The following is a 25249-nucleotide window of genomic DNA, read 5'->3' as shown; positions in this document are numbered from 1 at the left end:
AATTAATAATATGTTGTCTCCCCAGATATATGGCTTTACGCATGGAAAGAGTGTACATCACTGTATTACTACATTTCTCACCCTGCATACTGATAGGTCATATACCACTTTCCTAGATCTTAAGTCAGACTTTGACATTGCTAACCCACACGTCATTCTGAGAGAACTTGCTAAAATGAATGTTGGAGGATGGCTATTACGGTGGATAAGAGGCTATCTATCCAACAGGAAGTCATCTGTACTGTTCCAAGGGCATAGGCGTGTAATGAGAGATTTTGAGCTTGGCACTCCACAGGGAGGTGTCCTCAGTCGTACTCTGTTCAATGTGTTAATCAATGCACTTTTAAACTTAGTAACTAGAAGGTCCAGCGAACACATCATTAGCTATGTGGATGATATACTGATCCACACCAATGGGTATACCAACACCCAAAATGTTCTGAACTCTGTATTGCACACATGTCAGGAACTATGCTTAGTCATCTCAGTAGAGAAAACAAAGATCCTGAACCTACACCCACCCAGACGAGGTGGGGCCGTTCGCAAAATGCAGTTGGATGATGGCTCTCTGCTCGACTATGTTACCAGATACAAATACCTTGGTCTTGAGGTTCTACTGTACCGCAATGTTTTAGCCAGACTGGGTCACCAAGGTAGAGAGAGGCTCCGTGCTCTCAAGGCTGTGGCATGCAAACACAACTGTACTGTACAGTGTTATATATTTATTTCAGTTTGAACAATTTTTAACATTAAAGAATAAATCTTTTAATTGGTTGAAATTGGTTTTAACATTCTAAACCTAATTTGTTGATGTTAAATAATATAAGGTTCAAATTTATTAAGATACATACTTTAAAAACTATTTCTATTTGATACCAACAGTATCACGTTAAGAGAAGCGTCTCGCCTTGCTAACCCAAGTATAAAATATATAAAGAAACGGTGTAACTGCACTGGTATCTGCAGTACAAATATATGTCCCTATTTAAAGAAAAAATAAACTGCACCAATCACTGCCACTCCTCACACCAATGCAACAATAAGGAGAGTGATAACAGTGCTTCACATTCGACAATGTTAAATTATTTAACAGATGACGAGATAATGAACATTGGAACAAATGTACAGCTCTCTGACCTTCACATAAAATCTGCATGTGACCTCATCAGACAAACTGTGCTAAGCGTAGAAGGCCTTCATGACCCAGCGTTGTAGCGAGACCTCTCCTGGCCAGTTACAATTGGTGAATTTATTCAAATTATCCAAGTTGATGGTTGTCACTGGGTCACCGTTTCCAACAATGGAGTAACTGGACAAATTAACATATACGACACCAGGCATAAATTACCATCCAAATCTACTGAAGTTATCTTGTATGCTCTTGCTAATTGCCAGGATGATAAGCTGATATGCAATATAATGAATGTCAGCAGACACAGGGACTGAAGTATGAGTGGGGTATATGCTGTGGCGTTTGCTGCATCACTTGCAAGTGGTGTAGATCTCGGTGAACCTCGTATGATATGCAGAATGAGACAACATCTTCAAGAGAACTTTAAAGGAAAGTGTCTCTTCTCATTCCCTGCAGCTCAGACACTGAGAAGAAAACGAATCATCCGGTCATGCTCGATGGAAGTGTACTGCATTTGCAGAAAGCCAAATGATTTGAAGCTGATGGTATGCTGTGACCGTTGCAATATTTGGCACCATGTTACGGACCCGAGCCCAGCGTCGTAGCACGGAGCTGTGATGACCACGCCATCTGTGAGTCAGCTCCTGAAACCCCCTCCAAATGGACGGCGCCATCTAGTGAGGACAGGATATACCGGCCACAGGGGCTGGTTTCCCGTCTTGATCAGCTAGTAACGTAGCCGCTGCTGACCTCTGGTGAGGTGGCGCTTAGACAGCAACGCCATCTATGGAGTCGATAGGGGGACGTTTGTGTCTAAGCCTGTAAGTGAGGTGCCCTAGAGTGTCATCAGAACTAATTATGTGTCTGATTACAGAGTCGACCTGGGATTGCTGTATTGGACGATGAGGCAGTCTTCCCAAGGCAGCCCTAGTCTCTCCATGTGTTTGCTGCAGAAGCTGTGAGTCACCCCGGATGAACACTGTTGAGTGTGTTAGCCTGCCTATGACGTGGCAGTACCAGGAATTGTCGTACCCGGGGCTGGCTGGTGGAGAAGACTAGCCACTGGGGTGTTGAGGGAGGAGAGTGATCAGCAGAATCACACGAGGCTCCTGCCTAAGGCTCGCAACCGTAGTGTCGGTCGTGGAGTGGCCTACGCAGCGGAGCTGAATGGAACCTGCCTTCTTCAGGCTGGATTTGTGGTTGAAGGCCTCCACGACGGTGCACCCAGTGGGACTGTGATTTGGCTGGCCTGTGGCCAGGGTAGATTCGCCTAGAGAATCAAAGGATTCATCGTGAGGCCACGACGAAGAGAACCAGGGCTACTCATCGCGAGAATCATGGAGCATCCTGTGTCTTCAGAGGAAGACAAGTTATTGTACATTAGTGTAGTTATAGCAACCCCGTGTGACTGAGATATTTATTTATGGTGGTGGTAGAAATATATATATTTAAATTAGTGAATTTGTATCCCTTCCCCTTTAATTTACTTGCATTACGGAACACACCCCATGAAAGCCACTACTAACTTGGGGCCGGATACCCAAACTCTAATAACATCAGAGAAGAACCCCAGCTGCGACCCAATAGGGCCGTAACATAATTGGCATCCCCAGCGGGATCCGACCCCTTGTCAAGTATGTTTGAAAGGGGTGGTGAAGTGGCGCAATCCCTGTAAATAATTCCCCCTGTTTGTGACTATTAGGACGTTATACGTCCTGTGCGGTGCTCGGTGTGATTCAGTGCAATATTGTAGAGTGCGGTGCTCGCTGTGATTAAGTGCAATATTGCGTAGTGCGGTGCCCAGTGTAATTACGTGCAATATTGGCAAGTGCGGTGTTAGGGGCGATAAAGTGCAATATTGACGTAGTACAGTGCTCGGTGCGTTAAGTGCTAAAGTGAAAGCGGTGTGTTAAGTGCTAGTGCTCTATCTAAGTGACAATGGTAGAAAAAGCTACCATCGACGATCTGGACGATGTTCAGGCCTTTCTGAACAGGGAGGACTGTCTTGCCAGATTAAAATATCTGGGAAAACAGGAACTCGTATTAGTAAGTGCCTTCCTAGAGATCAAGATACGTGCCAGTGATTCCCGTGTGGAGATCTTGTGCAAGGTTCACCAGCATTTGAAGGCCGAGGAGAAACAAGAAAGTGAGGCACAAAGTACAAAAGAAAGTGAGGAAGTAGCTTCCACTGAAAAGGAAGATAAGGGCAGTGACATTGAAAGCGATGCAGGTGAGTTGAACATAAGCTTGCTAACTGTCAAAATGCGTGCCTTGGAAATAAATCGCGAGATAGAATAGAAGAAATTGGAAATGGAAAGAGAGAGACAAGAAAAAGAATAGGAGATGAGGTGTTTAGAATTAGAAGAAAGGAAAGAAGAGCGAGAAAGAGAAGAAAGAAGAGAAGAGCGAGAGAGAGAAAAAGAAGAACGAGACAGGCAAGAACGACGAAACAGAGAGGAAAAAGAGAGACAACATGAGCTAGAAGTATTGCGATTAGGTGGTCGGAGGTAAACAATGGACACAAGTATTTTCGATCCGGTAAGGAACATCAAAATGGTCCCGAAGTTCAAAGAGAAGGAAGTTTTGAAGTTCTTCGCGGCCTTCGAGAAAGTCGCAGCCTCTCTGGAGTGGCCAATGGAGAATTGGGCCATCATGATACAGTCCGTCTTGACTGGGAAAGCCCAAATCGCCTACTCCACGTTGTCCCCTGATGACTCCGGCGACTACGACAAGGTGAAGAAGGTAGTGCTCATGGCGTACCAATTGGTACCTGAGGCGTACAGGCAGAAGTTTAGGAACCTGAAAAAGACCTCGGAGCACACTTTCACCGAAGTCGGGACCATCAAGGAGCGGCTTTTCCAAGAATGGTGTGCCTCTCGGAAGGTGGAGACCAAAGAAGACCTCGAGCAGCTCATACTGTTAGAGGACTTCAAAGACTGTCTGTCTGGAGATCTGAAGACGTACTTAGAGGAACAGCAGGTAGAGACCTTACGTGCGGCAGCCACCATGGCTGAAGAGTACATCTTAACGCATAGGCCTTCTGCTAAGTATGTCCCGAGGAATTACCCACGCCGGTTTGACAAACCTCATCAGGAAGAGGAGAGACCCGTCCCACAAAGCGCTGTGAAGACGCCCCCAAGTAGCCCTCGAAGGACCAGTCCTAACAGCCCGAAACACCGTGGTCCGAGGAGGAACATGGTGTGCTGGACTTGTGGGCAGAAAGGGCATGTAGCTGCTATGTGCCGAGGCAAAAGAGGTAGCGGCCCACGTAGGGAGGTGATGTTGGTGAGCTGTGTGACACCACCAGTAGGAAGCCAGTCTATGACTAGTCAGGAAGAACCAGTATTGTTTGCCCCTCACACTTCAAGCGGGTATGTATCGAGTGATCATACTGGTAGATCAGTTGTAGTGCTCAGAGATAGTGGAGCAGCCCAGTCCCTGATCGTGAGAAACTCGTTACCCGAGGGAGTAAGTGCGGATGGGAGACAAAAGGTTGTCCTGGTTGGGTTTCCTAGGACGCAGTACATCGCCCCCTTAGTGCCGGTACATCTAGACTCGCCTTACTTCAGCGGCACATGTGCGTCGGCAGTAGTCGATACCCTACCTATAGCTGGGATTGACGTGATACTAGCCAATGACTTGGTGACAGATTGGAGCAACAATCATCCCAAGATTGTGGACGAGTCAGCCGGAACAGCAAGGTCCGAGGTAACAGCTGGAAATGGTAATATCCAGGTACAGACAGACATGGAATTAGATAACGTGTTTAATCCTTCCTCTCGCCTACAGATTGACAGCATTCCAGCAGAGTCTCCTGATTCTTCTCCCGACGAGGAACACAAGGTAAAGGAGGCAGAAGCGACTGAGCAAGAAGAGAGGCCTCGTGTACAAACACCCACAGATACCAAAGAGTCTGGAGCGAAGGTGGATGAGTACTTGCGGTATGGCAAGGTACAGCGTTCATTGAACCGGCCAGAGATTCCCCAGACGTCAGAGGTATGTGAGGTATGTGTGAAGGTTCTAGTGCCCTCTTCGGTCCAAACCAGGCTAATGGATATAGCCGGCTATGGACATTACAGGCTCAGGAAGCTTATCCCTCAGTTAACCAAATGTTTCCTAGTGGTATTTTTTATTCTTATGTGTGTTCTCAGTAAGGACCAGTGGACGACCCAACAGATGATGGCTCCCATGAACATCGCGAAGAGATCCCAGGGATTGGAGATTTGCACTGCGAATGTTGCAGTCAAAGGAGGGACCTGGAAGGTGATGGTAGATACAGGAGGTACGAGATGTGATATTATAAGTGACTGTTTCCGACAGGTGGACACCCCCCGCGTGATTGCTGAGCCTGGAGGTAGCGTTATGCGGAACGTTGGTCGACCTGACGGCGGTAGAGCGAACACCATCTTCGTTGTACAAACAGCTCTGTTGGGACTAGGTGTGGGCCTCGCGAGCATCGTGGAGCATCCTGTGTCTTCAGAGGAAGACAAGGTTTTGTACATAAGTGTAGTTATAGCAACCCCGTGTGACTGAGATATTTATTTATGGTGGTGGTAGAAATATATTTATTTAAATTAGTGAATTTGTATCCCTTCCCCTTTAATTTACTTGCGTTACGGAACACACCCCTTGAAAGCCACTACTAACTTGGGGCCGGATACCCAAACTCTAATAACATCAGAGAAGAACCCCAGTTGCGACCCAATAGGGCCGTAACATAATTTGGTGACCCTGGAGTCATCCCGCTGGGGATGCCAATTATGTTACGGCCCTATTGGGTTGCAACTGGGGTTCTTCTCTGATGTTATTAGAGTTTGGGTATCCGGCCCCAAGTTAGTAGTGGCTTTCAAGGGGTGTGTTCCGTAATGCAAGTAAATTAAAGGGGAAGGGATACAAATTCACTAATTTAAATATGTATATTTCTACCACCACTATAAATAAATATCTCAGTCACAAGGGGTTGCTATAACTACACTTATGTACAATAACTTGTCTTCCTCTGAAGACACAGGATGCTCCACTATGCTCACGATGAGTAGCTCCGGTTCTCTTCGTCGTGGCCTCACGATGAATCCTTTGATTCTCTAGGCGAATCTACCCTGGCCACAGGCCAGCCAAATCAGTCCCACTGGGTGCACCGTCGTGGAGGCCTTCAACCACAAATCCAGCCTGTAGCTGGCAGGTTCCAATCAGCTCCGCCGCGTAGGCCACTCCACGACCGATACTAAGGTTGCGAGCCCTAGGCAGGAGGCTCGTGTGATTCCGCTGATCACTCTCCTCTCTCAACACCCCAGTGGCTAGTCTTCTCCACCAGACAGCCCCGGGTACGACAATTCCTGGTACTGCCACGTCATAGGCAGGCTAACACACTCAACAGTGTTCATCCAGGGTGACTCACAGCTTCTGCAGCAAACACGTGGAGAGACTAGGGCTGCCTTGGGTAGACTGCCTCATCGTCCAATACAGCAGTCCAAGGTCGACTCTGTAATCAGACACGTCATTAGTACTGATGACACTCTAGGGCACCTCACTTACAGGCTTAGACACAAATGTCCACCTATCCACTCCATAGATTGTGTTGCTGTCTAAGCGCCACCTCACCAGAGGTCAGCAGCGGCTACGTTACTAGCTGATCAAGACGGGAAACCAGCCCCTGTGGCCGGTATATCCTGTCCTCACTAGATGGCGCCGTCCATTTGGAGGAGGGTTTCGGGAGCTGACTCACAGTTGGCGTGGTCGTCACAGCTCCGTGCTACGACGCTGGGCTCAGGTCCGTAACACACCATGGATCATGTGTAGGTGTTACAGAATGTAATGATGATTCGTGGATTTGTTTCTTGTGCGCTAGCAAGTTGTGAATTATAATTTAAAATAATTAATACATCATTATTATTATTATTATAACCTTACCAAATGCTTTGCTGAATCAAATAGTGTTATTACTTTCAATGTGTTACAATAGCATAATTAAGTGCTGCAAGTGTCAGGTCTTTTATATAGTCGGTATTTGTTATATTCTGTACTCTCTTTATGTTATTTAAATTTCAAATATAAATAGTTTTTAAAGTATGTACCTTAATAAATTTGAACCTTGTGTTATTTAACATCAACAAATTAGATTTCGAATATTAAAACCAATTTCAACCAATTAAAGGATTTATCCTTTAATGTTAAAAATTGTTCAAACTGAAATAAATATATAACGCTGTACGGTACAGTTGTGTTTAATTATGTTTTGCGATTCCTTTGGAAAAGGTATTTGTGCACCAAGTACTACTAGGCCATTATGAGTTATGCTGAATGTTGTCAATATACCATCTGAATACGCTTCACTTTGCGTTATTCATTGGACGTCCTAATGATTAAGGTCCCCAAAAGGACTTAATCAGACCTCAGTGGACATTTTTACTCTCACTCTCTCTCTCAGAGCATCCCCGTGAGTGTTGTATGTGGGTGCTGAAGTTCAGTCTCTTCTCTATGTATAGGTGAAGGAACTTTCTATAATTGTTATTGCTAATGTTTACTTGTAATACTGGGTATACATCCGGTGTTCTTACCCTCGACCGCGGCGAGGGTAAGCCGGGGTCGTATGGTCTGAAACCCACAAATATTTACAATAGGGGGGGGATAACATTTCCCCTTCAAGCATGCGCACACAAATGAACTATGTTACTTAACTGGAAGCACTCGTACAACATAATTTACACGATTTCTCAGGATAATTATACTTCTTACCAACATATATACAGTATAGTACCTAGGAGGTTCTCTTCAATGATATCTAAGATAATTAAAAGAACCCAAGCAAACTACTGTGGAAATGTGCAGGACAAACATATCAATTGTGACACTAGCTCTCCACATATAGCATTTGCTTCTAATTTAGAAACTGTACCTGTGGTCGATCTCGAACCCATGTTGTTGATGTGACGATGCGTTATGAATTTTGTGGCTAGCTCCTCAAGATTGTAACTTGCTTAGATAAATAAATTGTGTGTTCAGTCCCTGAACCCATTATGTGATGAATTAACTAAACTAAAAACTATAGTATGGCGACGAAACCTGAACTGCATAATGTAAGTAGGGATTAACCAGAAAAAGATATAGGTGAAGACTAACACCAGGTAACTGTAAAGCTGCCGCCCAGTTGAGTGGGTGTGGAGCCCATGACTGTAAAGCTGCCGCCCAGTTGGGTGGGTGTGGAGCAAGACTAGTAACTGTGCGACTCCTCATAGATGTAAAGTGCCTTGTATAGTGACTGTTGTGAGCCTCTTGTTGAATCACTTGTGACACAAAAGATTACTGATGTGTGTATTTGTGTGGGTGATTAAATATGTATGTATCTGTATATATGTATACGTATGTATATGTACATGTATGCATAAGTATGTGTACATTAATAATTTTGTAACTAGCGTCAAAAGATTGTTATTTGCTTCGCTAAACGAACTAGAGGGTTCAGTTCCTGAACCGATTATGTGCCTCTGTAATCCTTTACACCACCGCCCACGGGATGGGTATTATGGGGTGCATAATAAAGAAAGAAAATGAATGGACCGAACCCCACAATTCATTTAGCTAAGCAAGATACAATCTTGATGAGCTAGTTACAAAATTCACTATAAGTCGTCACATCATAAATGGGTTCGAGATCGACCACAAGTAATGCATTACATAGTTTATCAGTATTGTGCAGCCTGTGATCCCTGCCTGGCTGGATACTGATACCTAGGTAGTTTTCATGTGTCCGGACACCAGCGATAAGGTGTCCGGACACATTTATTTAACTTAAGAGATATATATTTTTAAATGTTGTCACATTAACGGCTACATCTTCCTTTCTTCTGACATAGATTTTTAAGATTAATTAAAATATATGGAAACTAATTATACAATTTATTGGCTGGTGTGCAGGGCTTCACACTCTCAGAGCTAGCCATCAAGTAACTATCAAAACGCATATATCTTCGTTTTCACTTCAGTTATATTTATGACAAAGGATTTTAAATGTAGCCTATATTTCTACCTTTCTGATGACAAATACTTTCGTTAATTACAATATCTAGATCAAACTAACATTGATTTTCAAAAGGTTGTATATTTTCCATCAATGGAGAGCATCAACCAAGAAGCCTTCTTTAAAATATGAATATCTTTCCTCACCCAATAAGATCTAATCTCTGAATAAAACGCAAAAAACGACTTGATTGTAACCTATCCACCGCTGCCCATTGGATCGGGGAGAGGGGGTTATGTGTAGGATAAACATATCAATTGTGACACTAGTCCTTCATATATGTCAGTTGCTTAAATTATAAACTGTACTTGTGGTCGGTCTCGAGCACATTGTTGATGTGACAATGTGCATTGACTTTTGTAACTAGCTTATCAAGATTATAACTTGCTTGTCTATATGAATTGTGGGGCTCAGTCCCTGAGCCCATTATGTGCCTCTGTAACACTCCACTATCGCCCATAGGATGGGTATGGGGTGCATAATAAATAAACTAAACTAAGCTCTGCCATTTTGATAACATATACATTTATAAGCTTTATTTGTGAATCTCAATTAATTAAACAATATATCACAGAGCCTGTAGGGTTCGGTGAGATGAGCGAAGAGACATGGGAGATTTTACATAAGTACAGTACATGGTAGTTTAAGTAGCGAACGCATGTCATCGAATAGCGAGTATATATAACAAAACTATTGTCCTATGAAGTCTATTTAACTTCCAAACATATATTTTTAATAAATGTTAAATGTTTTCTGACTAGTTATGTTAGATTTTATTAAAAATACGTATTCTACTTGTTAACATTATAATTTAAATTTGTGATAATTTGTGCAGAGAAGTGCGACAACTGGATACGCCAGCAAACACTTTCCAAACAACGATATATCTTGGATAAGTCGCTCCACAACATTAACGCTTGGACTGTCGACTCCCTTTGATGCTACTTATTTACTTATTTCATAATGAAATTACATTAGTTTGGAGTAAATATATGTTTTCTCATGTTCTGCATTCAACACCCACATTATAGTGAGTAAATATACCATATTACTTCATTACTTAAATAATGCTAGGAGGGTTTGAGTATCTTTGGGTCTTTAGTGGACAGAATCTCCAATAGATGGGGCGAGAGTCGCCCCATCTCTCTCGCCCGAGCAAGAGTCGAAACTTAATTTAAAATTGATATATCTTTGTTCTCGAACATGATATATTTCATTTGGTGCAATCATAATATTGTTCATATCTCGGTCTTTCTGGAGGCATATAAGATTTTAGGCTTTATTAACGTATCTTTGTTAATTATACAATATATCGGCAACCCAGCAAACATTTTCACGTTTTTAAAACATCCTAAAAAGGACATTTTATTGTTTTCAGCACGTTTATAATTATGTTTAGAAAATGTTTTTTGAGAACTTTTATATACGACCTTAGAAAGTAAATAATTAACATTTCTAACAACTTTTTTATAATCTTTTAATTACCTACATTAAAACGTTTAGGGTAAATTAGGGTATAATATTTTTTTAATTCATATCTGAAATAGAAAGGGAGAGAAAGAAAGAAGACATATCTGAGAAAGAAATGGACATCCTATATATGTATGTGTAAATTACAAATAAATAGGGTACAAAAAGAGAATTAAAATATTATATTTATTTAATTAAAAATGAGTAATAGAACAAAATATATGTAATAGCTCGAAATATATAGACTATATCTATAACAGAATATAGAAGTAAAAATTTAAAAATCTATATATGCAATATGTGAACACAATAGATTTTGTGATCAAGCAGCCTGTGATTCATGTCATGCTGAGATCAGTCTGACGTTACAAGCAGTTATTGTTACTTAAAACTAAAACAAGTAAAATTTTCCGAGTATACATATAACACTATAGTTTTTCTATGACTAATAATAAAAATCTATTAATCAAAAGTTTAGGACTAATTAACTAAAAATAAAAATCTACAAGTGAATGTAAACACAGTCAAGTATAATATTCATGTAGAAAGAGAAAGAAAAAGAGAGAGAGAAGGAAAGAAAAAGAAAGAAAGGGAGAAAGAGAGAGAGAAAGAAAAGAAAAAACAGTCATGTATAATATTCATATTAGCACCATGCAATATAACTTAGATTAAGTAAAAATCTCAGACATTTTTAAATCAAATGAAATATGAGAGCCAGAGAGAGAGACCCAGAGCCAGAGAGAGAGAGAGCGAGAGCCAGAGAGAGAGCGCCACAGAGCCAGAGAAAGAGCCAGAGAGAGAGAGAGCGTGAGCCAGAGCCAGAGAGAGAGAGAGCGTGAGCCAGAGCCAGAGAGAGAGAGAGTCAGAGCCAGAGAGAGAGAGAGAGAGAGCCAGAGAGAGAGCGCCACAGAGCCAGAGAAAGAGCCAGAGAGAGAGAGAGCGTGAGCCAGAGCCAGAGAGAGAGAGAGCGTGAGCCAGAGCCAGAGAGAGAGAGAGTCAGAGCCAGAGAGAGAGAGAGAGAGAGACAGCCAGAGAGAGAGAGCCAAAGAGAGAGAGAGAGAGAGAGAGAGAGAGAGAGAGAGAGAGAGAGAGAGAGAGAGAGAGAGAGAGAGAGAGAGCCAGAGAGAGAGAGAGAGACAGAGAGAGAGAGAGAGCCAGAGAGAGAGAGAGCCAGAGAGAGCGAGAGCCAGAGAGAGCGAGAGAGCCAGAGAGAGAGAGAGAGAGAGAGAGAGAGAGAGAGCCAGAGAGAGAGAGAGCCAGAGAGAGAGAGAGCCAGAGAGAGAGAGAGAGAGAGCCAGAGAGAGAGAGCGAGCCAGAGCCAGAGAGAGAGAGCGAGCCAGAGCCAGAGAGAGAGAGCGAGCCAGAGCCAGAGAGAGAGAGAGCCAGAGCCAGAGAGAGAGAGAGAGCCAGAGCCAGAGAGAGAGAGAGCCAGAGCCAGAGAGAGAGAGAGCCAGAGAGAGAGAGAGAGAGAGCCAGAGAGAGAGAGAGAGAGAGAGCCAGAGAGAGAGAGCCAGAGAGAGAGAGAGCCAGAGAGAGAGAGAGAGCAAGAGAGCCAGAGAGAGAGAGCGAGAGAGAGAGAGAGAGCGAGAGAGAGAGAGAGAGAGCAAGAGAGCCAGAGAGAGAGCGAGAGAAAGAGAGAAAGAAAGAGAGAGAGAGAGAGAGAGAGAGAGAGAGAGAGAGAGAGAGAGAGAGAGAGAGAGAGAGAGAGAGAGAGAGAGAGAGAGAGAGAGAGAGAGAGAGAGAAAGAGAAAGAGAGAAAGAGAGAGACAGACAGACAGAGACAGAAAGACACACACACAACAAAAGAGGTGACAGAACAAAATTAAAGAAAGGAGAGAGAAGACAGAACAGAAACAACAGAGAGAGGAGAGAAATGAGAAATCATTGAAGAGAAGGGGAAGAGAAACACAAGATAAGAAAATGATACAAGAAAAATATACAAGATAAAAATGACATAAATGAATACCACAAATATAAAAAGTAAAGGAAGAGAGAAGCTAGAAGAGACAGGAAACGAGAGGTGTTAGAAGAGAGGAGGAAAGGAGAGATTAAAAGACAAGAAAAACAGGAGAGAAACGTAAAAGAAATAAAAAAGGGACATTTGTGAGGAGAGAAAATAAGAGACCAGAGAAGACCATATATCAAGAGTGTGAGGATAAAGACTTATATATTTCCTTAGTAGACATCCTCTGGCTCTTGTTGCCCCTCTTGTATACGAATTGTACTTGCAAGTTTTCCCTGAAAAGATATTAACAAAATTAATATTTAATTATTATTTATTTATATAAATTACACACACACAAACTTTATATATATATATATATATATATATATATATATATATATATATATATATATATATATATATATATATATATATATATATATATATATATATATATATATATATATATATATATATATATATATATATATATATATATATATATATATATATATATATATATATATATATATATATATATATATATTAGTATATTTTGGTAGCAGTCTTTCCTGTAGACATATATTATTAAATATGACCGAAAAAGTAAGATTAATAATTCTAACACGAATTTTCTCAATCTTTCGTACATTACGCTTCACTGTTGGAGGTAAATCAAAAATCACTTCTCCAAAATTCATTTTTATTTCTAGTCTGACGCGACACGGGCGCGTTTCGTAAAACTTATTACATTTTCAAAGACTTCACAAATACACAACTGATTAGAACTTACGTATCTCTGATTTTATATCTACATTTGAGTGAGGTGGGAGGGGTGATGTGGCATTAACACAAGACAGAACAAGAGGGGATATTAATAGGGTATTAAAAGTATCAACACAAGACAGAACAGAAACAATGGGTATTGAATAGAAGTGTTTGTAGAAAGCCTATTGGTCCATATTTCTTGAATAATATTTCTTCTATTAATATAGAAGCATCAAGAAATATGGACCAATAGGCTTTCTACAAACACTTCTATTCAATACCCATTGTTTCTGTTCTGTCTTGTGTTGATACTTTTAATACCCTATTAATATCCCCTCTTGTTCTGTCTTGTGTTAATGCCACATCACCCCTCCCACCTCACTCAAATGCAGATATAAAATCAGAGATACGTAAGTTCTAATCAGTTGTGTATTTGTGAAGTCTTTGAAAATGTAATAAGTTTTACGAAACGCGCCCGTGTCGCGTCAGACTAGAAATAAAAATTAATTTTGGAGAAGTGATTTTTGATTTACCTCCAACAGTGAAGCGTAATGTACGAAAGATTGAGAAAATTCGTGTTAGAATTATTAATCTTACTTTTTCGGTCATATTTAATAATATATATATATATATATATATATATATATATATATATATATATATATATATATATATATATATATATATATATATATATATATATATATATATATATATATAATTTCGTAAACCTCACCCTGTAAACATTCATGTTTCTAAATGTTAAACAAGCTACGAGGATGAGGGAAGGGGATGTTGTCTCCATGCTGGATATTATATTTACCAGGAAAGAGAAAGATATATTTATCATTCAGTACCTCCCTCCTTTGGTACCTCCCTTTTCCTCCTTTCAGTACCTCCCTCCTTTTACCCAAGTGACATGGTAACTTGGGGTAAAAGTGACCATGTCTTTTTGGGAATAAAGTATGCAATGCATTATAATCTGGAAGAAAATGAGCTTGAAGCAGTTGAAAAACCTGACTTGTGGAGAGGTCATTATGGGGAACTCAGATATTTCCTTAAGGAATTTGACAAACACTTGCTGTTAGGACATGAAGTAAATGAGATGTATGTCAAGTTTTGTGAAATATATGATAATGGCACAACAAAATTTATACTAAAGCAGAGATGCAGAACTAGGGAAAGGGGAAAAATTGCCCAAACATACAAGCAATACAAAGATGCGAGAAACAACAATAGCAGTAAGGAGAGGGGCAGAAAGACTATGACTTTCGGTCATATTCAACAACACAAATATACATACACACACACACATTATTGGAAAAAATTGGAATTGGAATATTGGAAAAAATAATTAAAACTAAATGGATAGAACACCTGGAGAGAAATGATATAATTTCAGACAGACAGTATGGTTTTCGATTTGGAAGATCCTGTGTATCGAATTTACTCAGTTTCTATGATCGAGCAACAGATATATTACAGGAAAGAGATGGTTGGGTTGACTGCATCTATCTGGACCTAAAAAAGGCATTCGACAGAGTTCCACATAGAGAGGTTGTTCTGGAAACTGGAAAATATTGGAGGGGTGACAGGTAAGCTTCTAACATGGATGCAAAATTTTCTGACTGATAGAAAAATGAGGGCAGTAATCAGAGGCAATGTATCGGACTGGAGAAATGTCACAAGTGGAGTACCACAGGGTTCAGTTCTTGCACCAGTGATGTTTATTGTCTACATAAATGATCTACCAGTTGGTATACAGAATTACATGAACATGTTTGCTGATGATGCTAAGATAATAGGAAGGATAAGAAATTTAGATGATTGTCATGCCCTTCAAGAAAACCTGTGTAGCGAGTAGATTATCCCAATAATATACTCGCTCCAAATATAGTGTTAATATTCCTGTCAACCTTTAGAGATGAATGAGGTGAGGCGTTGCCCGGGCAACACGGTGAGGTGTTGCCCGAGCAATATAAGCAGCGGTGTAGCGAACATTGGCTAGTCTACTTTCAAGTGTGGTCTAGAGCAGACACTTGCGAGATACTGTACCAACGCTCAGTGCGCTCAACTCACACCAACGTATCACCTGTGTACTTCTGTATATTCGACCAAATATATATAGTATCTTAGTGTCTGCTCTAGACCACACTTGAAAGTAGACTAGCCAATGTTCGCTACACCGCTGCTTATATTGCTCGGGCAACACCTCACCGTGTTGCCCGGGCAACGCCTCACCTCATTCATCTCCAAAGGTTGACAGGAATATTAACACTATATTTGGAGCGAGTATATTATTGGGATAATCTACTCGCTACACCTGGATAAAATAAGTATATGGAGCACCACTTGGCAAATGGAATTTAATGTTAATAAATGCCATGTTATGGAATGTGGAACAGGAGAACATAGACCCCACACAACCTATACATTATGTGAGAAATCTTTAAAGAATTCTGATAAAGAGATCTAGGGGTGGTTCTAGATAGAAAACTATCACCTGAGGACCACATAAAGAATATTGTGCGAGGAGCCTATGCTACGCTTTCTAACTTTAGAATTGCGTTTAAATACATGGATGGTGATATACTAAAGAAATTGTTCATGACTTTTGTTACGCCAAAGCTAGAATATGCAGCTGTTGTGTGGTGCCCAACAACAGAAGTTGGCCCATATCTTAAGAAGCACATCAACAAACTGGAAAAGGTGCAAAGACATGCTACTAAGTGGCTCCAAGAACTGAAGGGCAAGAGCTACGAGGAGAGGTTAGAGGCATTAAATATGCCAAAACTAAAAGACAGAAGAAAGAGGTGATATGATCACTACATACAAAATAGTAACAGGAATTGATAAAATCGACAGGGAAGATTTCCTGAGACCTGGAACTTCAAGAACAGGAGGTCATAGATTGAAACTAGCTTAACACAGATGCTAAAGAAATAAAAGAAAATTCACTTTCGCAAATAGAGTGGTAGACGGTTGGAACAAGTTAGGTGAGAAGGTGGTGGAGGCCAAGACTGTCAGTAGTTTCAAAGCGTTATATGACAAAGAGTGCTGGGAAGACGGTCTCATCCTGTAACTACACTTAGGTAATTACACACACACACAATATATATATATATATATATGTTTCATTGAATATGACCGCATATTCTGTATTTATTATTTTCTGGTTTAGGGCTTCTGTCCCTCTAACTATTTTCTTAGCATCAGGGCTTAATTGGAATAGGAGTTCTCCAAAACTCATTTTCGTACTTTTAAGGTGAAGAAAAGAAGTGATTTACTATAGAGTGTATTACACTTATTTGTATAATTTGCACGACGTTTCGAACCTCCATGGTTCATTCTCAAGTGAACAATCTTACAATACTAGTTGATTTTATACCCGCATTAGGTCAGGTGATAATACAATGAAGGTGAAAAACATGGGGGGATACATAAGGGATAAACATAGGGGCTGCAGAAGGCTTATTGGCCCATACGAGGCATCTCCTATCTAAACACAAAGATTAATCCAGTGTAATTGGCCTGTTATGTTGGACATTGTCTTCTGTGTTGGCATCGATATGTTCTTGTCTTGTCCTTACTATACTTACAGAAAATAATAAATACAGAATATGCGGTCATATTCAATGGAACATGTTTGAAAGAAAACCTGCTGCCAGTATACACCAATATATATATATATATATATATATATATATATATATATATATATATATATATATATATGTCGTACCTAGTAGCCAGAACGCACTTTTCAGCCTATGCAAGGCCCGATTTGCCTAATAAGCAAAGCTTTCATGAATTAATATATTTTCTCTATTTTTTTCTTATGAAATGATAAAGCTATCCATTTCATTATGTATGAGGTCAATTCTTTTTTATTGGAGTTAAAATTAATATAGATATATGACCGACCTAACCAACCCTACCTAACCTATCTAGCAACATAGTGGACATCAACCTAGCAGTGCAATCTTTTCTTCAAAAAACTCTTAGCCTTAATAATACCCACTGTCCTATGCTTACAAAACAAGCCACAACCAAAAGGCTTAACAATCCCTGGCTTACAAAGGGAATACTTAAATCTATTAATAAAAAACATGACCTTGAGAAGAAGTATAGGTTAGGAATTGTCTCCAAAGAATTCTCAAAGAATTACTCATTATTGCTGTCTAAGATAATTAGACGAGCCAAAACTAAACACTACGAAGATAAATTTACCCAAATAAAGAGCAACATTAAACAAACTTGGAGAACAATTTCTCAAATATTGGGATCAAAGAAGTCTTTAAATAACAAACCGACTCTCCTGTCTAATAACGATGGTCAGCTTTCAGCCTCTGATTCTGCTATTGAGTTCAATAGGTTCTTCTCTTCCATTGGTTCATCCCTTGCAAATGATATTCCATCTTCCAGTACAGACATTAATGACTATCTTTCAGGTAACTATCCACAGTCTCTGTACCTAAAGCCTATTAATTCCACTGACGTCAATGAGATAATCCTTTCCCTTAAAACCAAGTCTGGTGCCCTTGAGGAGATACCAACTTTAATTTACAAAAAAGCCTCCAGATCTTTAGCCCCTGCTATTGCTTTGCTCTTCAACAAGTCACTTGAACTCCAAACCTTCCCAGATATTCTAAAAAAAGCGAGAGTAACGCCTGTCCACAAATGTGGTAATCTCACAGATGTTAACAACTACAGACCTATATCTATCCTGCCAAACTTGTCAAAAATTTTTGAAAAACTAATCTATAAGCAGCTTTACTCATATCTAGCCAAACTCAATATACTTAGCCCTTGCCAATATGGCTTCAGACCCAAAAAAAGCACTAACGATGCACTTATTAGTATGCTTAACTCGATTCATACAGCTCTTGATAAAAATGAGTTCCCTGTTGGGTTGTTTGTGGACCTGCGTAAAGCTTTTGACACTGTCAACCACCAAAACCTTCTTCTTAAATTACATCATTATGGAGTCAGAGGACACTCCCTACAATACCTCAAATCCTACCTTACTGACAGGCTCCAATATGTTTCTGTGAATAATACAATTTCTCCCACCCTACCCATCAACATTGGTGTTCCCCAGGGCAGCATACTTGGCCCCCTCCTCTTTCTCATCTACATTAATGACCTTCCAAATGCCTCCCAAAACCTCAAACCAATTCTATTTGCTGACGACACAACCTTCATTTACTCCAGTCCTGATCCCCTTGCTCTAAATGCCACAGTAAATACTGAGCTAAATAAAGTCCATCTGTGGCTAACTGCCAACAAACTCACCCTTAACATTGACAAAAACCTTTTATATTCTGTTTGGCAATAAATCCTCTAATCAAATAAATCTCAAAATAAACAATACCCAATTTGTAACAAATTAGATGGCAAATTCCTTGGCATTCTCATTGACCACAAGCTTAATTTCCAGGGACACATTCTAAACATATCAAAAAAAGTTTAAAAAACTGTGGGCATTCTTTCTAAGATCAGATATTATGTACCACGCCCTGCCCTGGTGACTCTCTATTACTCCCTTATCTATCCATATCTCAACTATGGTATTTGTGCTTGGGGCTCTTCTACCCAAAATCACTTACGTTCTCTAATTACTCAACACAAAGCTGCTATTAGGACAATATACAATTCTGGCCCCAGACATCACTCGGTACCCCCTACTTAAATCTCTGAATATGTTAGACATTAAGTCACTGCACATTCTCTCATGTGTATTATACATATATAAAACGCTAAACTATAATGCCAATCCTGATCTCAAAAGCTTCATAGAAGGTTGTATCAGAACCCATGAGCATCACACCAGAAATAAATACAGTTTTGATATTCCTAGAGTACGACTTAATCAAAATAGAAATGCTCTACAAATCAAGGGGCCCAGAATGTGTGAATGACCTTCCCAACCATGTTAAAGACTGTACCTCTCTCAACCAGTTTAAGTTAAAAGCGAAGCTATACCTAATAAATTCCCTGTAACCTACCTTACCCTTCTATTGTCAACCAATGTCTGTTTTTTTCTTTAAAGAGCGCTGTTTGTCGACATAATTGTATTTGTGCTGCTTCTTCATCTATGTTTTCATTTCTTGTTTTCATTCTACTCATTATGCTCAATTAGTATTAAGCTTGTCATTTAAGTTTATCATGCCCGAAACGCTTTGCGTAATAGTGACTTTAGGCATTGTATGTACTAGCTCTACCTATAAGTCAAACAATCCTTGTAAATATTTATTGTATGTATGTACCTTACCTAAATAAAATTGTATTGTATTGTATTGTATCTTTATAGGTTAGGTTAGGTAGCTGAAAATGTTAGGTTAGGTAGTCGAAAAAACATTAATTCATGAAAACTTGGCTTATTAGGCAAATCAGGCCTTGCATAGTAGGCTGAGATGTGCGTTCTGGCTACTAGGTACGACACATTATATATATATATATATATATATAATATATATATATATATATATATATATATATATATATATATATATTATATATATATATATATATCAGACAATTAGTAAAAAAAAAAAAAAAAAAAAAAAATTATTTTACCTTGTACCTAGATCCACCAGGCCTGTTTGGTGCATGTTTCAGTACTTCAGACATCTGGAAGGTCACATCCTCCTCCTCAACTTGTGGATGTGCGTTGATAGATGATTCTGTAAAATTAAGTTATTTATAATAATAAATTCAGTATAACAATAATATTCTGTAAAATTAAAAGTAATTTATACATCAATCAGATAAAACTCTCCAGAGATGGTGATACACAACATATAAAGGACAAGTTTCAGAACAAAATATGCATTTAGGAATAAGGTTTTGTACATGTAGGTAGCACATGAGAAAATAAGTGGAAGGTGATCAAGTTTATATTAACATGTTAATGGCTTTGTTAAGGCTTTGCAAGAATGAAAAAATATTAATAATATAATATCACCTACCAATTAATTGTACATCATTTATAAGTCAATTATTTGCATTATTATTATTCAATACTAATGATATAAAAATGCATTTTGTAATTTACTATTTATGCAAGTATTAAGCACAAGATCATGAAATAAACTGCAAAATACTGTAATGGATAAACCAATTAAGTTTACATTTTCCTATAGCTAAGTCAGTCAGTTCTATTAGCAGCAGAGAACAATTATGCCCAACCTCTATTAAATGAAACAATCTTAAGAGCAAGTGATAGAAATATAATCATTTATGCTTGGGAAAATATTATGGAATGGTTCCAAATATGAAAAATATTAAGTTTTTTGGTTAAAAATTTTTAACTTAAAATTTAAATTTTTAAGTGAATTTTAAACTTTAAAAAAATTATTTAATTTTTTGGTTACTTACTTAAAATAACATTATATAGTTCTTGTTTTTGTAGAAATGCCAATTTCATCTTTTGCCCTTCCAGACTGTATAGTGACCACAGGCGGTTTGTTCATATCTTCATTATTCTTCGAACCGTGGTTGCACAATCAGACCCACGTACACTGGTTAAAAGCAACACCTAAAAGCAACAACAAAAATGTAGTACACTGACGAATTTTGAATATATATATATATATATATATATATATATATATATATATATATATATATATAGCCATATACATATATATGCTATGTTGTATGCTACAACTTGGCTGATAATAAAGCCATTCACAACTGCAGGCCTAATAAAAAAAGGAGGTGGCATAGCAATATCTTACAAAGATACCTTCATCTGCAATAGTGTCATTAGTAATAGAGACGAATATTGTGAATATACCTTTGCCAAGTTCTCCAGTAAATCCCTTAAATCCTCCTTGACTATAAGTGCCATCTATAGATTTCCCAATACCAACATAGCTTCATTCTCAGATAACGTAAGGAATCTTATCATAAATAACAATCTCAACAAAAATCAAACCAACTTAGTGGTTTGTAATGGTGAACAAAACATGCAGATACTTATATATAACCTGTGAATAGAGTGTAATAACAGCAAAACTATTTGTTTATTGTTTTATGACCATAATAATTGAATCACTAATATGATTCACTAATATATAATCCTAATAATAATCACTAATATATAATCCATTGAACATGCTGCATCTCTTTCAGTCTCTTTGCAATTTGAAGAAGAGGGTTTTTAATTGATCGAACCATATTCTTAAAGTAAAGTAAATGAGATGTATTCCATATTTTGCAAAATATACGATGAAGGCACACAAACATTCATACCAAAACTGAAGGGCAGGATTTATGAGGAGACATTAGAGGCATTAAATATTCAAAACTAGAAGACAGAAGGAAAAGAGGAGATATGATCACTACGTACAAAACAGTAACAGGAATTGATAAACTTGATAGGGAAGATTTCCCGAGACCTGGAATTTCAAGAACAAGAAGTTATAGATTTAAACGAACTAAACAAAGATGCCGAAGAAATGTAAGATAATTCACTTTTGCAAACAGAATGGTAAACGGTTGGAACAAGTTAGGTGAGAAGGTGGTGGAGGCCAAAACCGTCAAAAGTTTCAAAGCATTATATGACAAAGAGTGCTGGGAAAATGGGACACCACGAGTGTAGCTCTCATCCTGTAACTACACTTAGGATTTCCTTAAGTACTTTCGTATTTCAATAATATATCTTCAGAAGGAATCATTCCTCCTGAAATAATTTACATTTACTTGATTCCTTCTGAACATGTATTATTTAAATATGAAAGTACTTAAGGAATTTCCTGTTTCAATTCTTCTTCCGTGGTCTGACACTCACATTTTTCACCACATGTTAATTTCCGTGATTTACACACACACACAAATTTATACACACACACACATATAATATATTATATATATATTATATACTGTATATATATATATATATATATATATATATATATATATATATATATATATATATATATATATATATATATATATATATATATATATATATATATATATGCATATAAATATATTATATATATACTGATAATTAGCTAAAAATATATTCAAGTAAATGTAAATTATTTTACCTTGCACCTAGATCCACCAAGCTTGTATGGTGTGCATTTCAGTACTTCGGAAATCTGGAACGATCTGGAATCTCTTATCTGCAATGAAACAATACATATTATTGCACTTGCCACAATACCACACAAGAATCAGTACGCCTTACCACACAATCAGTACGACTGTTTTCAGCGAGCCACTGAACACACTGAAGATTGATAACCCAAATGAATTTTTCATGGATATGATACCAACATCAAATCATAAATCAGATGTGATCCTATCCCCACTGGATTTTGAAGAAGCCATAGACAGTATGCCTATGCACTCTGCACCAGGCCCTGACTCTTGGAACTCTATATTCATCAAGAACTGTAAAAAAACGTTATCGCAGGCCCTTCACATTCTTTGGAGACAAAGCCAAGATACTGGCATTATCCCTGACATACTAAAAACAGCAGAGATAGCACCGCCCCATAAAGGAGGAAATAAGGCAGAGGCAAAAAACTACAGACCGATAGCACTAACATCGCACATCATAAAAATCTTTGAGAGAATGCTAAGAAGTAAGATCACAAAATACATGGAATCACAGCATCTCCATAACCCCAGACAACATGGTTTCAGAACAGGGCGCTCTTGCCTATCACAGTTGCTGGACCACTCTGACATGGCACTAGATGCCGTGGAAGACAAACAAAACGCTGATGTAATTTACACAGATTTCGCAAAAGCCTTTGACAAATGTGACCATTGTATTATTGCACATAAAATGCGTTCAAAAGGAATTACCGGAAAAATAGGCAGATGGATATACAACTTCCTGACTAATAGAACCCAATGTGTAGTAGTCAACAAAATAAAATCTGGACCATCAACCGTAAAGAGCTCAGTCCCCAAGGGTACTGTGCTTGCTCCAATACTTTTTCTCATCCTCATATCGGACATAGACAAGGACACAACCTATAGTACTTGATCATCCTTTGCAGATGACACTAGAATCTTCACGAGAGTAGGCAACATAGAGGACACGGCAAACCTCCAATCAGATGTAAATCAGGTCTTTCTATGGGCTACAGAAAATAACATGGTGATTAACGAACATAAGTTTCAGCTCATGCGCTACGGAAAAAATGAAAATATAAAAACGGAAACCACTTACAAAACTCAGTCAAATCATAACATTGAACGGAAAAGCAACGTAAAGGATTTGGGTGTACTGATGTCAGAAGGCCTTACATTTAAAGAACACAATAAAGTAGCCGTCACAACTGCAAGAAAAATGACAGGATAGATAACAAGAACTTTTCACACTAGAGATGCTATACCGATGATGATAGTTTTCAAGACGCTAGTGCTCTCTAGAGTGGAATACTGCTGCATAATGAAAGCCCCTTTCAAAGCTGGAGAAATTACTGACCTATACTTATGCATTTATCTTCGGTTTAACACAACAGGCACCAGACACACGCTAGGCATCATACACACTAGGATAAAACAAACATTAGGCTGGAAGTCAGAAAAGAATTCAAAGAATTTTACTGGAAAGGCTTGCTGTTAGGAAAGGAAGTAATTGAGATGAATTAATGCACAGTATGTCAATTTTGTGAAATATATGATAAAGGAACAAAAACATTTATACCAAAACAGAGATGCAGAACTAGGAAACAGGATTTGTTCAACTGAAATTTCAAGACGGCCAGAGACCAAAAGACACAAAAATGGAATCAATATACGAAGAGGCCAAACCCCCAAACATACCAGTAATACAAAGAGAAACAACTACACGGCAGTGAGGAGAGAGGCAGAAAGAAATTTTGAAAAAAGAATAAACAAATGTAAAGCAGAACAAATATTCTATAAATACAGCAACAACCAATTGCAGGTAAAGGATAATATTCAGAGCTTTTAAATGCATGGATGGCGAAATACTCAAGAAATTGTTCACGACTTTTGTTAGACTAAAGCTGGAATATGCAGCGGTTGTATGGTGCCCATATCTTAAGAAGCACATAAACTGGAAAAGGTGCAAAGACATGCTACTAAGTGGCTCCCAGAATTGAAGGACAAGAACTATGAGGAGAGGTTAGAGGCATTAAATATACCAAATATACTACACAAATATATACTACACATACACAATACTAGGATGCACAATAAACTACCCTACACAGGCTGAGTATGGTGTGTACAATAAATGATTAGCTAAAAGATAAGAATGAGTTTGTATAAATGGGGTTAAATCAGAGTGGGAAAATGTAAGTGGAGTTCCTCAAAACTCTGTCCTGGGACCTCTGTAATTCATAATATATACAAATAATTTAGACTCAGGTTTGATCAGCAATATTTGAAAATTTCCAGATGATACAAAAGGGATTTTTTTCTGGATTCAGGATTATTTTTTTATGGCTGAAAACATGTTTTCAGCAATAAAAGAAATACAGTATTGCTGGAACAACCGTCGACATCTTCAAGAGAAAACCTGAACATCTTCAAGAAGTGCTGGACAAACAAGGCTGTGGTGGATATGTGGGCCTGAGGGGCCTGTCCAAGCAACAGCCTGTTGGACCAAGCTCTCACATGTCAAGCCTGGCCTTGGAAGGGCTTGGTGAGTAGAACAACTACCAGAACCCTATAATGCATGTATCAAGCAGATAACTAGGTTGTAGAGATAGATAACATAGTGATTATAAGAAAACTAAAAACTCACTGGAAGCAATATAAATTACAAGAGTTGATACTCAACTTCTTTCCATTGTACCTCCCGTGTGTCAGCTTATCACTCTACTGCTAATATCACGGTATTGCAGAATATCTGTCTCTACATTGCCAAGGTGTCCAGGCAGTGAGCACCACATAATGCAGTGCAGTCCTGTAAGAA

At 38.6% G+C, this 25249-nt stretch overlaps 1 long non-coding RNA gene across 1 annotated transcript; it reads right to left on the bottom strand.

The window, feature by feature from the left end:
• Positions 1 to 12418: 12418 nt before the first annotated feature.
• On the bottom strand, positions 12419 to 20916 carry LOC138368404 (uncharacterized). Its single transcript, XR_011229583.1, has 3 exons — positions 20713 to 20916; positions 19912 to 20018; positions 12419 to 12857 (listed from the first exon to the last, which is right to left on the bottom strand). It is a non-coding gene; the product is annotated as an uncharacterized lncRNA (long non-coding RNA).
• Between the last annotated feature and the right edge of the window lie 4333 nt (positions 20917 to 25249).

Source organism: Procambarus clarkii, chromosome 25 (genome assembly GCF_040958095.1).
Source record: "Procambarus clarkii isolate CNS0578487 chromosome 25, FALCON_Pclarkii_2.0, whole genome shotgun sequence".
NCBI lineage: Eukaryota > Metazoa > Arthropoda > Malacostraca > Decapoda > Cambaridae > Procambarus > Procambarus clarkii.
This window is presented reverse-complemented; position numbering and strand designations above follow the sequence as displayed.